Source organism: Zingiber officinale, chromosome 7A (assembly GCF_018446385.1).
Source record: "Zingiber officinale cultivar Zhangliang chromosome 7A, Zo_v1.1, whole genome shotgun sequence".
Classification (NCBI taxonomy): Eukaryota; Viridiplantae; Streptophyta; class Magnoliopsida; order Zingiberales; family Zingiberaceae; genus Zingiber; species Zingiber officinale.
In genome coordinates this window covers 29314123-29332014 of record NC_055998.1, presented here as the reverse complement: position 1 = coordinate 29332014, position 17892 = coordinate 29314123, and the positions used below count along the sequence as shown (strand labels likewise).

General features: G+C 35.9%; 1 long non-coding RNA gene across 1 annotated transcript; it reads left to right on the top strand.

Moving 5' to 3' along the window:
- The first annotated feature begins 540 nt into the window (after window positions 1-540).
- Window positions 541-6421, top strand: LOC122001251. The gene is made up of 2 exons (XR_006117301.1): window positions 541-820; window positions 6026-6421. It is a non-coding gene; the product is annotated as an uncharacterized LOC122001251 (long non-coding RNA).
- The last annotated feature ends 11471 nt before the right edge of the window (window positions 6422-17892 follow it).

The window sequence follows — 17892 nt, the reverse complement described above, 5'->3', positions numbered from 1 at the left end:
GTGACACCATTAATTACTATATACAAAGTACTATTATATCAAAATATTTTTTATTAACTTTGTCAAAATTACTTAAGACTTAATCAAAATCATTTTAAGTTAGTCAAATCACTTTAGATAGCTGTTATGTGGTGTAATTACACCATAAATCCTAAATTTTAAAAATTATTATATCAAAATACCCTTTATCAACTTGGTCAAAATTATTTAAACTTCAATAAAATTATTTTAAAACAATTAAAAGCTATTAAATAGTTGATACAATATTAAAATAATATTATATTAAGTGTCATACGTTATAGTAGCTGTAAAGTAACTTTTATATGTTATAGTAGTTACATGTTGTTATAGCTACTCAATAACTTTTACACCTTATAATATGTTATACAATATTACTCACTGGTTTATGTACAGTGTAGCAACTATGAGAGTATAACATTATTGAAATAACGAGTATTATAGGGATACATGTTATACCATTTTTAAGGACTCAGGTATAATTTCTTAGACTTGTTGGGCTTTTTCACAAAGTATCAATAAATGCCCTTTTGCCGACGATCCGTCTTTCTCCACGACTCCATTTCTTTTGCACGATCCACGATCGCCGTCACGATTTTTCCCGATCTAGTTCCCTTCAACCTCAAAGCCCAAATCAAAGATTTCATAGTTTTCTCCCTCTTCTAAGTCGTCACCCTTGTCTTTGTCACTGCTGCTCGTCGGCGTTGCTGCTGCTTGTCGACGCCACTGCCGTTCCGTCGACACCATCGCTACTGTGCTCTGCTGACAACCCTCCACAACAAGTGAAAACCTTTGATTTGAGGTGGAGTGTTCTTGCTTGACTCTTTCGATTACCTTTCGTGCATGATTCAACATACACTTCATCAAATTTGGATCTTTTACCTTGATCCCTTTTGCTATTTCGAAACTTAATCTACAATTGGAAATTCTATGGAGTTTTCTTGCTTGATTCCAGTTCACTTACCCTCGTGCATGATTTATAGAAAATGATCCAGATTAATTGATCCTTTTATCGAGTTTATACTCTTCCATGTCTACTCACATAGGAATCCTATTCCTTATTTCATCTTATTCCTAATTACATGATTTATACCTGGAAGGACTACAATTGTTTTGTTGATTTGCATCAATCTTTTTTTTTTTAGTTTTATGTGTCCTCGTTCCTTTGTTTTCCTTTCTATTTTAATCAATAGAAAAGATGAGATCTTATCAAGTGAATAAAACTATATAAAGTAAAGGTTTCCTTTTTGTAGGGATAAAACAGTGGTATTTTGCCCAATGAAAATTATTATTGAGACAAACTAAGAAGAATTTGAATTACTTGAGAAGGAACAATAAGTGGACTAATATCATAATATATTCATCCATATAAGTTCTGTAATTGGAAAGAGAGGGTTTGGCTCATTCCTCGTAAGAAATTACAAAGTTTCTCAACTAAATAAATAGAGAACCACGTGTAAAACCTTGTATCAAGAACATCTGTTATATATGTGATAAAAGTTAGAAGATTTGTGATACCGAGTTAGGTATCAGAAAACTCTAGATAAATATAGAGCATTTGCTCCGCACTTTAGATCATGAATTTCAAGCCATTGTTTTTGACGTGTTCATCGACTTCAGTCAACATGGAGATAACTCACCTCACGGGATGGATTACAGATCATTCATCCCATTTTGATGTGAGGTACTTGTGGGTGGATTCACCCTATATATATGTGATTGTATATGTGCATTCGCATGATGTAATTCGTATAGGGTGGGTTGCGGGTCATTCACTCGTGTATATACAATACATCTTGTCGGGTGGATTGCAGTTCATTCACCCAATCTATGTATATATAGATGCATACATACAATGCATATCACTACAAAAAATTCAGGAAATAGAGATGGAATTTATCCATCGCTATTTCATTGCTAAATACATATTGCGACGAAATAGCGATGAAAAGTGTCTTGTCGTGTAGATTTCAGTCATTGATACTGTAGCGACAGATATTTATATTTTTGTCGCTATATATAACGACAGATATTTATATTTCTGTCACTACTAGCTAAACGGAGCGAAATCTCTGTTAAGGTATTAACAACGGACAATTTAAATTATCTGTCGCTATTAGTGATAAATATTTAAATATCCATTGCCAATAGCGATAGATATTTAAATTATTTGTCGCTATTAGCGATGAATATTTAATTTTTTGTCGATAATATCTTGTTTTAAGTATCGAAAAAGGTATCGCAACCCAGATAGTAGTCATAAACATTTAATTTTCTGTCATTATTAGCGACGGATTTTTGAAATATCCGTTGCTAATAGCAATGATTTTTTAAAATATCAGTCGCTAATAGTGATGAAAAATTAAATATCCGTCGCTAATCTATTCTATAATTCACTAATTCCTTTTTTATGTTTCTGTTTCCCTGTTTACATATAAATCTAAATCACTCCAACCATCACAAGCGATGGTTTTCACAATAAAGTCATAATACTTAACAACAAAATTCACAATAAACTCACTACACTTCAACAATTACAACATAACAAACTTATAACACATAACAAACACAATACATCACAAATGCACAACAATCTAGCTGAACTAAAATGAACACTAGATACATAATAGTAAATCCAAATATAGGTCCATCCAATACAATACATCATAATCAAAATAAGGAACAAAATCATTTTTGAATCATATATGAAATTTCATTGAGATTAGTTGAGAATAGAAAATGTAATATTAAACTATGAAAGATATAACTACTTATCTTAAATTGATAAGTAGTTTAACTAGTAGACATTCTTTAAAAATACATACTTGCGTCCTTGAAATAAAAATATGCTAAATCTGAAAATGATTATGGAAATGTATAATATGATCATATATGCATATAATTATTAAAAAAATAATATTATTTTTGATTGAAATTAAAAGTTAAGATAAATGATACATACTTCAAAATAATCTACTCTGTAGAGTAATGGTCGGGATCCTGGGCGTTCTGAGACTCCAAACGATGCGGGCTAACCATCTGTGAATTCGAAGAGAACGTCGCTGTAAATGCTTGCGTATGCCAAACTATTACCTCAGTTCGAGCCTGTTGCTATCGCATCTCTCGTATCTTTACGTCCCTCCTGACCATTGTTTGCTTCAATGATGATAGTTGAGTCTATAAGTCCTCGTTTTTCTCATGCAGTTCTCATTCCTCACTAGATGAGGAGGAGGAAGTAGGACGACCCCTAATCTCCAGAGTTCTCATCCGCTCATACATAACTTTAGCCTGAGAGTCAAGCCTATAGAGGGATGTCTTCTTCTTTCCACCAACGACATCATAATAAATGTTATTAACTGTATAGGTGGCAAGAGGCTAGGACCCCTCTCCCTCCGTCCCAAGCTCAGATGCCTCGTCAACTCTAGTGGTTATTACTTCCTGTGTCAAAATAATAATTTTAGTAATCCCCACATAAAGTTTACAAATATATTCATGAAATTTAATATTCTTACGTTAATCGCTGAGGAATGTCGATCGACAAATTACTCATCGTTCTTCTTATGAGTTTTATTAAATATCTCCCAACAAGTGGTAGGTTTTTGTAATATAACAGTTTATGTACAGAAAATGTAAATACATTAAAACTAATAACAAAATATATGTAAGAAATATTTATATAACTTAATTTTAAACATACCAACTCAGAGGCATGCTCCACCATCGAACGGGATCCAGTAGTATGCTTTGTAGATCTAGTGCTCGACGCAGCAGGCTTTGAATTGCGATTGCTATGCGCAATCGCTGAATTGTCCTGCCAATGCTGGTAACCCAATTGACTTTCAAAGATTGCCAAACTGCATCAGGGACCTCAGATGACTTGGTGCTCCTCTGCCTCTACTTGTACAACTTGTACCTGTATAGTTTAGAACAGTAAGCATACTATTTTTTTTTTAACATTTTCCCCTGACCCTCCTCCCAAACATATATTTTCTGCAACAATATATTTTGACAATTAATATTATGTTAACTACAAATATGTTTCTATTTTAAATACTTGCAAAAAAATTTTCATAATAAAAATTCTTTATATCTGGGTCTACGAGCCGCCCTGTAATACTAGCAGAAGATAATCGTTCTTTAAACTTTTTTGATATATACGATGCTATCTGGTGACCATTTGAGACAAAACTACATGGAAAAATAACATGTATTAAATATATTTGATTATTAAAAAGTAGCTAAAGTACTAAAATAATTACTAAATACATAATTACTTACCGGTCACCAATAACTTGCAAAACAATTTTGTCACCACGCGATCTCTGTGCTGATTGCATAACTATATATGTAAAATTATAATATAAGATATATACAATTGATATAATATTGTCAATTAGGGAGATGAAAAAATAAAAAAAAAATCATAAAATATACCATGATATTGTTAATAATTTTTAATCACCTGATGTTATTCTGAATTAACTAAATTAACATCTTGTAAGTTATCATTGCTAGACTCCATTGGTATATCAATTTTCTCACAACCAAATATCTCTCCATTATCTATTTCCTCGCAAGTGATATTAACATCTACAAGTAATTGTGATGTAGATTGTATTTCTAAATCAATTGAGTATATCTCGACTTTTTCATTTTGATATGCATCATGATTTTAGCTCGTTACGGTGTTCGACATTTCTATGATTGACTGAGGCTTTATCTGACACACTACTAACCATTCACTAGGTTTTTTTTCTTTTTGTTGGATACTCCATATAGAATACCTGACCAACTTGTTTCGTAAAGATGAAATGCTCAAACTTGTTGAATTTTTTGTTTGCGTTAACCTCAGCTAAATTGTAGAGACGATGTATTCTGGTACTTGTTCTTAGAGTTATATTAAACCATGAGCATCTGAACAATACACATCTTTTTAAAGGTAAAGTCGGATACTCAATCTCGATGATTTCCTCAAGTCCACCATAATAATCAAATTGAGTATCATTGTTATTTATAGATCCTTTTACGTAAACATCAGAATTATACGTACGCCTTTGTGAATCGCATTGGACGATATGAAATATAAATCCATTAACATAATAACCTGAGTATATTGTTATATTATGGAGAGGTCCTGATGTAAGATTTTTTAGTCTTTCATCTTGCACATTTGATATTCTACGGTTGTTCGTCTAATAATAGTAATTATATAAATTAGATGCATATATAATACAGATGCATTGTAATAAATAATTTAATTGCTAACTTATATAATACTTAAGAATGTCGACGCTGCCTTCTTCTCCGAGTAGGGCGGGAGCACCCTAGGGGGATGTGAGAGGGATGAGGAGCCTCGTCGGAGAAACCACTCCGTTGGAACTCAGTGATCGCCGCTGCTATAGCTCCGCCAGTGAACGTCGCCATCGTCTTCATGTGATTTGCTCAGGAGAAAAGGATAAAGGGGGCTTCAAGATTTTGATGAAGGAGAGAAAGGACAGTGTCGAGCCAATGTGCTTGAACCCAAAAACTACTTTTAAACTCCCCTTGAACCGAATCAGCTTATGAACTGGTCCGAATCAGCCTGAACAGGCTGGAAATGAGCTAAATTGAACCGCTGAACTAATCAAACCGGTTCAATTGCATTTTTTAGGGTTTCTTCGATTGGGCTTTGAAATTGAGCTTATGGATTGGACATTTCTTCTCCTTTTATCCAACAATTGAATTGAACCATATTTGAACTGTATTTGATCAAATTGGTGTTTCTCCTCTCAATTGTTATCTCCTTCAATTCCTATAAAACATAATATAATCAAATAATATCCAAAAACATCCATAAAATGTACCAGATTTAAAATGGAGATTAACAAAAATCTAAATGCATGAAACATACTAAAAACATATAATTGGATACATAAGAAGGTAGAAACACCGAGTTATAAAAATAAAATAAAGTGTCCAAATACTGATTATCGCACCTGCTCCTCTTGGTCACGTTGGAGTTGTTCAGTTTCAGCTACTTACACTCGAGGAGACTATGGACGCTCGTTTTGAGGAGCTGCGTATGGCTGTTGCTGAGGTGCATGCAGAGCTTGCCGTCATTGGGCGCCGACTGATTGATATGCAGACGAGCATTGATTCTCTGACTGATCTAGTGAGATCTTGGATGTCAAGCCACTCTTCTCTGCCTCCTCCTCTAGCGAGTGATGTCTCATCTGTTATAGATGTTCCTATGAGTACTGCTACTGCTGATCCTGCTGAGGGCGACACAATTGATTCTTATGTCTCGTTATGATATGTAGTTCTCACTTCTTGTATGGATATGTTTGTTTGACTTGTATTTTATGTTGTACACTTCAGACACTATTTTGTGTAATACGATATGTTACTTTTGTGGATTTATACTTGTGACGGTAGTGTATTTAGTCTTATTATCATAGTGTTTGTTTGCATGATACGTAGGGGTGTATCCTATCATTCTTTGGTTTAGGGGGAGTATTCCTATCTTGTTGTGTATCTACTTCTATATTTTGATTGCATGTGCTTAGAGGGAGTGCCTCTACTTTGTTGTATATCATGATTGATTAATACACATATTGAGGGGGAGCTCTTGTAATTTTTTTTTTAATATTTGGCAAAGGGGGTATATAAGTTTAAGTTTATGCTTATTTGAGATGAGGTTTATGCTCACTTGATAATTTGATAATAACATGATGATTTGCTAATTTTGATATTACTGTTTATCATTTTGTTATTATTATGATACGTTGGAAATTAGCCTAAACTTAAATAGATTGTCAAACATCAAAAAGGGGAAGGTTATTAGTGCAATCATGACATGAAAGTTTCAATGTGTTGACAATTATTTAAGTTTAGGTTAATATGTTAGATCTAATATGAGTTGCGAGTTTGCAGGAGAAACCATTACAGGTCGGAATACCGGATGCAAAACAAGAGAAGTTCAAGAAGGTCGAGGACTGGATTCTTGATAAGAGAAACCTTGGTAAGTCAGAAGACCGGATGTAAGGAAAGAGAAGTCTAAGGAGGTCGAGCACCAGATTCTTAGCATGAAGACTCAGAGATGAGGAAGTTCCAGGTACATCTGGCATGAGCAATCGATTGGTTAATTGATTGAGAAACACCTTCGCGAGAACATAGCACTCTTGGATTGATCAACTAATCGATTGGGGATAACAAATCGATCAGCCGATCGATTGACTTGCTTTTTACGCGAAAGCATGGTGTACTTCTGAATCGATCAGTTAATCAATTAGAGGTAACTAATCAATCAACCTATCGATTGACTAGACTTTTACGTGAAAGCACAAAGTGCTCCTTGATCGATTGTGCAGTGTTTTTTTTTTATCGAGACACACGTGAGAGGGGGTGAATCACGTGATTTTGAAATCTTTTCTTTTTGGTTTGAAATCAAAGTAAGTAAATAAGCACGGCGGAGAAAAAAAATAAAAATAGAAAAGTACAAGAACACAAGCGGTTTTACTTAGTTCAGAATTTTCGACAATTTCTATTTCAAGACCCTGGTCTTGTAGACCTATTGATCGGTAATCTACTAGTAACCTTTTCTAGAACAGCTGGAAGAGGGGATCGAGTACAAAAAAAATGAGAATAAGTGTAACACACTACACTTTTCCTTTTACAGAAAATAAGTATAATATTTAACTTTGTTGCCAACACTTTCGAAGATGATCGGCTTAGGCTTGGTGTCGGGCATCTCCTTAGCAGTAGTCGGACGCAGCAACGTCATACCGATGCAACAACAGGAAGCCAGAGCAGTCAAAACTTCAAACGGATGTGTAGAAGCTTATAGAAGTGATGGTGTAGAAGGCTTGGTTGAGTAACACCTTTATAGAGTGTGGAAGGCGCCTTCCATAGGGTTGAAGGTGCCTTCCATAGATAAAGAGTTATCCCAAAAAGCGTTGATCCTTATCGTCGACGAAGTTAGATTTTATCCGATGGAAGAGTACCGAAGGCGCCTTCCGTTGTATGGAAGGCGCCTCAGGTACTGTTCACTCGAGGCCTTTTGTGCTTCCTCTGCCCTGCAAAATGTGTTAGTCCAATATAAAAATATTTAACCTGTAAAACAAAGTTAACACAATGATAATATGATTAATTTATATAACGCCCCAGCTCGGGCATGCCCCACCCAGACCGAACCGGGAATACCACCAGAATTGCTATCGGGTTGACGACTAGCTCCACAGACCACCAGAGGTCCTTTCTGTTGGTGCGGGAAGCATCCGACGATCGAACCTTGGTTTTGATAATGGCAAAGGGATTCAAAGTTAAGTTTAATTGTTATCTAATGTGTATGATTGAGTGTTTCAGGAAAGTCCTAGCTGCGATTAGACAAGGGGAAAACCTTAAGGGGTGATAACCCTAGGTCATAGGGGGTGGTAACCCTATGCGAGAAGTCTTGGCGGGTCGGAGCTTCGGGCAAAAATCCTAGGGGGCGATAACCCTAGGTTAAAATCCTGGTGTCGCAAACCGGGTAAAGTCTAGATGGGTCGAGGACCGGACATCCAGCATGAAGACTGGAAGCTTAGGACGCTGAGCAAAAGTCCAGTCGGTCTGGAGGACCGAACTGACAAAAGGTAAATCTCCTGAGTGGAGTAGGTGAGGACGCGTTCCCCGTAGAGGGAACAGTAGACATCGGTTTGACTTAGGGTTTTCGGTAGAAAATCCGAAGTCAGAATCGGACAGTCCGGAGACTGTCAGAATATTCTAGTCATATTTTATGTGTGCTAACTTTGTTTTGCAAGGTATGTGTGTGTTTTGTGGACTAACATGTCTTGCAGGGACAAATGAGTAAGTCAAGTCTCGGATGAATAGTATCCGAGGCGCCTCCATGGAGCTTGGAGGCGCCTCGGGTGCAAAGGAGCAGACGTTGCACGCTGCAGGCTTTGAGGCGCCTTGAATAGAGGCTGAGGCGCCTTGAATGCTTCCTTTGAGGCGCCTCAGAGTGTGATTAAGGCACCTCCAGGCAGATAAGAGGCATTGATGAGAAGATCATCGCAGAACAAAACGCTGGATAAGCCTCCATGTTTAAGGCGCCTCAATGGGGCTTTGAGGCGCCTCAAGCAGGCTATTTAAAGACATCTCGAGCAGCACTTCACTTCAGAACTTCCAAATCGATTCTTCTTCAAGTACGCTGCGAATGAGACATTCCGGTTGAGCTACGACAAGTCCCTGACGACCTGAAGCTTCAAGATTGTTATTTTTCATTGTCGGTATAATTGTTGATTTAATTTTAACATTGTACTTCATACTTGTATTGAACTTTACGAGATTATAGTTGTTGCCCAACGTAAATGCTGAACGAGTGTGGACCTTGGAGTAGGAGTCGCTCAAGGCTCCGAACCAAGTAAATAGCTTGTGCTCGTGTGTTGTTCTCTTTCTAATTCCGCTGCATTTACTCGAACGTTTTTACGAATCCGAAACGAGTGAAAGCCACGAGCGTTATTCACCCCCCTCTAGCGCTTTCGATTCAACAATTGGTATCAGAGTAGGGTTGCTCTGAATTGGTACAACTACCGTTCGAGCATTTTTTTTCGTCGCTTTCTCATTCTTATAGGGTAAAAATAAAATCTTACGCCTTTCGTTTTTTCCCTCCAAAATTAATTTCGAAAAATTCATTGCCATCTTTTCACCATTGGTCCATATTAGCAAAATATCACGATTTCAAAAATTTGAAATAATATTTTATATATATATATTTTTAATATTTTATTAACATTTTATTAATATTTTTTATTATTATTATTTTTTTCAAAAATTAGTTACTTGTTATCTTTATCCCTCTCTCGCACTACTAATCCAGGATCAAGTCCTGGGACATGTTGTTTTTCTCTTCTTTTTTTTTTGTGTAGGCTTTTCAAATGACCCTCCGAGAAGGCTTTAGCACAGTCCGCCCGCCACTCTTCTCTGGCGAGGACTTTGCATATTGGAAGAACCGGATGGAATACCACCTCAAGACGCAAGTCGAGATGTGGATCATTATCCAGACCGGTCTCGAGCTTCCATGTGACGGCACCGGAGAACTCGTCTCATGCATCAATTGGGATGCTAGCATAAAGAAGTGTTGATTAGTCCTAGGAAAATCGTATCGGTTCCACTGTACAAAAATTTTGTACAAGTATCGAACCTTTCCTTAAATAACCTATTGTGTTCTTTAGAAGTTAAATTAGGAATCGCAGACGGAACTTAACATCATTGATTCCAAATTTAACTTTTCTGTTCTTAATGGTTTAGATTTGAATCGCAAGTGGAACTTAACACTATTGATTCAAATCCACCTACGTTATAAATTTCATTAAATATTAATTTTCAAAATTGGCTTCCAGGACTGCATGGTGAGGCACATGACCTTCTTGGATATGGGAGCAACCACCATCGTCTAGACAAAGCCTTTTAAGGGAAGCTAATATTTAATTTCCTTAAATAATTCTAGGTTAACCAAAAAGAACAATCAAATCACAAATTCGAAAAACAAAGAAAATACAAACTCAAAAAATAAATTTGAAAGACTAGATCTAATGCCTTTTGTGTTTGAAATTCTTACAAAGAGAAATAACTAGCATGATGCAGAAAACAATTGCTAATTATACCTTCTCTTTGTATGCTAATGACCTCGAGATCTTCTGCCGTATTCCTCGCCTCGCCTTGGACGTCGTGTGGGCGACGATCCTCCAAGATGAACACCACCCAAAGAGCTTTCTTCTTCCTCTACTAAAATCCAGCCACCACCACCAATTTAGGAACCAAAGAGAGCAAGGGAAAGGGAAGGGGAGAGATCTGACCATCATGAGAGAGCACAAGCAAGAGACTAGAATTAGATGTCTCCTTCTTCTTCTCCTTCTCCTCCTTCTTGTATCCGGCCACTTAAAAGAAACCACAAGCAATGTATGTGGCCGACCCTAGCATGATAAAGAGCTAGGGGTCGACCCTAAGGAGGAAGAGAGAAGAGAGAAGAGAGAAAAAGAATTCATTAATTCATGAAGCCTCTCCTCCCTTTCTTTTATAATACTTGCCCAAGACAAATAAGGAAAAACTTTTTACAAAAAATTAAAATCTTCCTCATGTTTTTCTTTTTCCCTTTTAATTTTTCCTTTTCTTTCATCTTGATTGAATCAATCACCAATCATATATTTGATTGGATGATGATTTAATCCTATTGGCCGGCCCCTTGCTTGGGCACCAAGCAAGGGTGGCCGACCCCTATAAGGAAGGAAATATATATTTTTTTATAAAATTTTACAAGAAGAAATCCTCTTATAAAATTTTACAAGCTCTCTTTCAATTTTCTAAAATAGGAGTTAAAAAAGGAAAGTTTCAAAAATTAAAACCATGTTTTAAAATTTAAAACTTCTCTTATAATTTTTTTTTTAACATGGTGATAGAAAATTTAAATTTTAAAACTTCTCTTCCTTTTTTCCTAAACCGTGAGGATGGTTAAAAAAAAAGTTCAAAAACTTTTAAACTTCTCTTCCTTGCTTGGGCACCAAGCAAGGGTGGCTGACCCCTATATGGAAGGAAATATATTTTTTTTTTCTCTTCCACCTGTAGGGTTTAACATAACAATCCTTATGAGCTCCTCTTGGGGACATTCTCAACCTAGATAACTAGGACACAGATTCCTTCCATCATGAAGTATTTGAGCCATACAATTTCTATGACTACCTCAGAGGCTGCCACTTACTCAGTTTCTATGGTGGAGTCCAAAAAAGTACCTTTGCTTATCACTCTTCCATAGTTATGACTTCACCTCCTAAAGTAAACATAAAACCCCGAGGTCGACTTACTATTGTTCCTATCTAATTGGAAGTCAAAATCCGTGCAACCTACAGGGACCAAATTATCAGCCTTGTAAGCTAGCATATGATCTCAAGTGCCTCTAAGGTACTTCAATACATGCTTTACCGCAGTCCAATATCTTTGTCCAGGGTTACTTTGATATCTGCTAACTATACCCTCGGTAAAAACAGATTTATGATCTCGTGCATAGCATACATTAGGCTTTTGACAGCCGAAGCATAAGGAATTACCTTCATTTCCTCTATCTCCTTTGATGTCTTCGAAGACATCTTTTTAGATAAATGCTGAAAAAGTAAGAAACCTTTCTTGGAGTTTTGCATGCTTAAAACGAGCAAGGATTGTTTCGATATATGAAGCTTGGGATAAGTAAAATATTCTTTTCTTGTGATCCCTTTTTGATCCCAAGAATATATGCATTCTCCCAAGTCCTTCATATCGAATTGTTTGGACAACTATACCCTTATTTCTGACAACACTTTGATATTGTTTCCAACTACAAAAAAATGTTATCTACGTATAGTACAAGAAATATTACCACGTTTTCATCACACTTCTTGTATACACAAGACTCATTCGGTTATTAAATAAATCCATAGGTCTGGATTACTTTATTAAACCGGATGTTCCAAGACCTTGAAGCTTTACTTCAGTACATAGACTGATTGAGCTTTCACAGAAGATACTCTTTACTTTTTGCAATGAACCCTTCTGGTTGCTATATACGGATGTTTTCTTCAAGACTTCCATTAAGGAAAGCTGTCTTGATATCCACTTGCTAAATCTCATAGTCCATATGAGAAGTAATAGATAAAAGAATCCGGATAGACTTAAGCATGACTACCGGTGAAAAAGTTTCCTTTTTCAACAAGCCTTACTTTGAAAGTTTCTATCTTCCTGTCTATCCCTCTTTTCCTATTGTAGACTTATTTTCACCCAATGACTTTTACACCATTTGGTGATTTTATAAGTTCCCAGACTCTATTAGAATACATATATTCTAATTCTGTATTCTTTGCAAAGATGCTGCATCTTTGTCTTGGAGTGTTTCGTCATATGTCTGGGGATCAGGTTCATGTCCACTAGGGATCAAGTCCAAAGACTCTCCCAAAACATGAATCTTTTAGGTTGCCTAACAACCCTCTCACTACAACGAGACACTTTCTGTATATCATTTGTGATTCGTGTTGTAATTTCTTGTGATATTTCATCTTGTACAGTTGGTACTAGATAAGACGTGTCCTTTAATTTCCTTAAGAACAATTTTTACTCATGAGCTTGTGGTTCATGGTATAGTATTTTTTCTAAAATCGGACATTGGTACCAATAATGACCTTCCGATTTTAAGGACTATAAACCTCTTTTCGTTTTTCTAGGATAACTCATAAACAAGTGAACTCATGTCCAATCTTATCAGTGTCTAGACCACCCAAATCCGAATATGCTTTAGACTAGGCTTACACCCATTCTGCAATTCTATGGGAGTAGAGAGTTCTAACTTAGAAGGTACTATGTTCACTTTCGTTTCCAGTGTATATCCTTAAAACGAATTTGGTAACTTTCTGAATAACTCATCATTGATCTAATTATTCCATAAGAGACTTATACCTTCTTTCTACTACATCATTCTGTTGGGGTGTACCAGGTGCAGTTAGTTGGGATTAAATCCCGACTTCTGATAAATGACTCCTAAACTCTCCTAAGAGGTACTCGTTACTACGATTTCACCATAGTGTCTTGATACTTTTACTTTGACGTTACTCCACATCAGCCTAGTACTCTTTGAGCTAATCAAAGCACTTAGACTTGTGGCGCGTCAAGTAAATGTATCCTTATCTCGAATAGTCGTCTATAAAAGAGACGAAATATTTGAAACAACCTATTGCCTGGATAGTCAAAGGTCTACACAAATCAGAATGAACTAATTTCAACATATCTTTGGCTCCATACCCCTTAGACTTAAAAGCTTCTTGGTTATTTTTCCTTCCAAGTAAGACTTGCAGGTTGGAAAGATTTCCACTACCAATGAACCCAAGAGTTCATTGGTTATTATCCTTTGAATCTTATTCAAGTTAATATAACCTAGCCTTAGATGCAAAAAAATATGATTAGTTCATTTTCCAAGGTTACTTTCTCTTATTAAAGTTAGAAAATGTGTTATTAATTTTCATTTATTGCATCATGGGAGTTATTGGATTATAAATTGTCAACCAATGTACCAGAACAGATAACTTTCCTAATTTTCTTAATAACAAGTTTGTTATTAAAATAGACAGAATATCTATTCTTTAGTAGTTTAGAAACTGAAATCAGGTTCTTTCTAAACTTAGTACGTAAAAACAATTTCTAAAAATTCATATTTTATTCCTATCAGAGGATAAACATCTCCCACTGTAACAGCTGCTACTTTTGCAGTAGTGCCCATGTAGACGGTGTTTTCCTTTTCATATAGTTGTCAGGTTTCCTAGAACCCTGCAATGAATTACAGACATGATTAGTGGCATCTGTATCTACACTCCAGGTACTGGTAGATAACACCATTAAACATGTTTTAACAACTAATGAATTAAATACACCTATATTGTTCTCAGTTCTAAGAAAACAATCTACCTTAATGTCCAAGTCCTATTTCCAATCATTATAATTGGGACTACTAAGTCTTTTCTATAGTATAACAACTAGGGGATTGACTAACATTTGAAATCCTAAGAATCATAAAAATATTTGGTCAAGACCAACTCCTTAAAATCCTCGTGAATTTTGAATGCCACCATAGTGTGGACGTATACAAAATCAAAGAGGAGATTTTATCCATTAATTTTATTATCTCGTCAACCTTACTTTATGACGAATAAAATTAATAGTTGGTTTGTCTTTGAACAAATATTTGGTCAAAACTTTGAATTTAGAATAATATTGATTCCTCAAACAATATTATTTAAATTCACCAACACCTCAAACACCGGGAATTATGCATGCCACGTTAGTGTGGACGAATACAAATTCAACATTCATAAGAGGAGGGTTTTACCCATTAATTATCTTGTCAACCTTGAATTACCTCAAACACCATGAATTTTGTATGTCACGTTAGTGTGGACGTATACAAATTCAATTGTTTGTAAGAGGAGGTATTACCCATTTTATATTGTCAACCTAACTTTATGACAAATAAAATTACCTTAAACACCGTGAATTTTGTATGTCACGTTAGTGTGGATGTATACAAATTCAACATTTGTAAGAGGGGGGTTTTACCTAACTTTATGACAAATTAATAGTTGGTATTGCTTTGGTCCCGCAAAACAATAGCAGTGACTCCGTTGGGGAGGATACTATTGAATGCGTCTAAGTGTATACCATTACTTGATACTTAGTACATTAAATAGGATTATGCCCCTTCAGTTGGAGAAGATTACATGCTCCTAAATAATTTCTTATAACCATCTATAAAGGAAGTTTGATCTAGTGATCCGCAACAAACCCATCCGTTGTGGAGGGAGGCACTCAGAGCCAACACGCAAGCTTGTTGCATCACTTACAAACCAGTAATGGAGACCATGAAATTTATTAAAATCCCTCTTCCACTTAGTTATTTAAAAATGAGGATTTTAACCTATGCTAGCATACATCACATGCACATAAAGATCACAGTAAATAAAAGTAATAAATTTAGAAATTAATTTTCCAACTATTATGACATTTTCAATCACTGTCTTCAGTATGCTCCAACCCTAGCAGCTGCCATCTTTAGCCACCGCCATCGGGTCGAGACGTCACATCCATCTTGCTTCTTATTCCGCTGCGCCTTTGATGCTTCAAAAGTACCACGCCTCGCAAGCATCCGATCCGCGACAAAAATAGAATTTTACATGTGTCGATCCTATATTCCTCGAGGGAATGTACATAAAATCTAGATCGAAAATAAAATTCTAAAATTCTAGGGCTAATACATCTCCTGCTGTATTAGTTACATACAATCATGCACACACACAATAATGCCCTTGACATGTCCAAGGGTCCAATCACACACAACATCTATAAGTCATAATAGTTGGAGTCTGCAACCAAAAAGTTAGCACATCCTACTATTATCCTGCCTAAATTATGTATGACATGTGCATAACCTATTTGAATTCTAAACACATAGAGGCAAACCCTGGCTCTTATACCAATTGTTGATTAGTCCTAGGAAAATTGTACCGGTTCCACTGTACAAAAATTTTATACAAGCGTCGAAAAACAAAGAAAATACAAACTCGAAAAATAAATTCGAAAAACTAGATCTAATGCCTCTTGTGTTTGGAATTCTTACAAAGAGAAATAACTAGCATGATGTGGAAAACAATTGTTAATTATATCTTCTCTTTGTATGCTAATGACCTCGAAATCTTCTGCCGTATTCCTCGCCTCGCCTTGGATGTCGTGTGGGCGACGATCCTCCAAGATGAACACCACCCAAAGAGCTTTCTTCTTCCTCCTCTAAAATCCGGCCACCACCACCAATTTAGGAACCAAAGAGTGCAAGGGAAAGGGAAGGGGAGAGATCCGACCATCATGGGAGAGCACAAGCAAGAGACTAGAATTAGATGCCTCCTTCTTCTTCTCCTTCTCCTCCTTCTTGTATCCGACCACTTAAAAGAAACCACAAGCAATATATGTGGCCGACCCTAGCATGATAAAGAGTTAGGGGTCAGCCCTAAGGAGGAGACTAGAGAGAAGAGAGAAAAAGAATTCATTAATTCATGAAGCCTCTCCTCCCCTTTTTTTATAATACTTGCCCAAGGTAAATAACGAAAAACTTTTTACAAAAAATTAAAATCTTCCTCTTGTTTTTCCTTTTCCCTTTTAATTTTTCCTTTTCTTTCCTCTTGATTGAATCAATTACCCATCATATATTTGATTGGATGATGATTTAATCCTATTAACCGGCCCCTTGCTTGGGCACCAAGCAAGGGTGGCCGACCCCTATAAGGAAGGAAATATATATATATATTTTTATAAAATTTTACAAGAAGAAATCCTCTTATAAAATTTTATAAGCTCTCTTTCAATTTTCTAAAGTAGGAGTTAAAAAAGGAAATTTTTAAAAATTAAAATCATGTTTTAAAATTTAAAACTTCTCTTATAAAATTTTCTTTTTTAACATGGTGATAGAAAATTTAAATTTTAAAACTTCTCTTCCTTTTTTCCTAAACTATGAGGATGGTTAAAAAAGGAAAGTTCTAAAACTTTTAAACTTTCTTTTAAAACATGTGACCTAATTCAAATATGGAAAGTTTTTAAATATAAAATCTCTCTTTTAAAACTTGTAGTTTTCTACAAAGAGAAGATTTTAAAAATTCAAAAACACCCCTCCTTTTTTGAATTATTGTGGCCGACCCCCTCTTGCTTGGGCACCAAGCAAGGGGCCGACCCCCTTAAGAGGACAATGTGGCCGGCCCTTGCTTGGTCACCAAGCATTGAGCCGACCCCCTTCTTGGACACCAAGATGAGCTTATATTTGGATGGACTTAAGGCTTTAATGAGGCTACGACAGGGACCTAGAGGAGAAATTGATTTTGGCCTTCCTATGAGCTCAAGTATCCCGTGTTCGCCCCGAACACACAACTCAAGTTCATCGATAATAACTCATTCCACTAGAGAGTTATTATCGCACTGCCGCACTAATCCCAAATTATATTATGGACTCTTTCTTATCATGAGTGTGTTAGTCTCCCTGTGTTTAAGATAACGAATGTCCACTAATTAAGTAAGTTACTGACAACTCACTAATTAATATCTAGCTCTAAGAGTAGTACCACTCAATTTCATTGTCATGTCGGACTAAGTCCACCTGTAGGGTTTAACATGACAATCCTTATGAGCTCCTCTTGGGGACATTCTCAACCTAGATAATTAGGACACAGATTCTTTCTATAATCAACAACACACACTATAAGTAATATTATTTCCCAACTTATCGGGTTTATTGATTTATCGAGCTAAACCTCACCATTTGATTAGTCAAAGAAATAAATATTAAATATATGTGCTTGTTATTATATT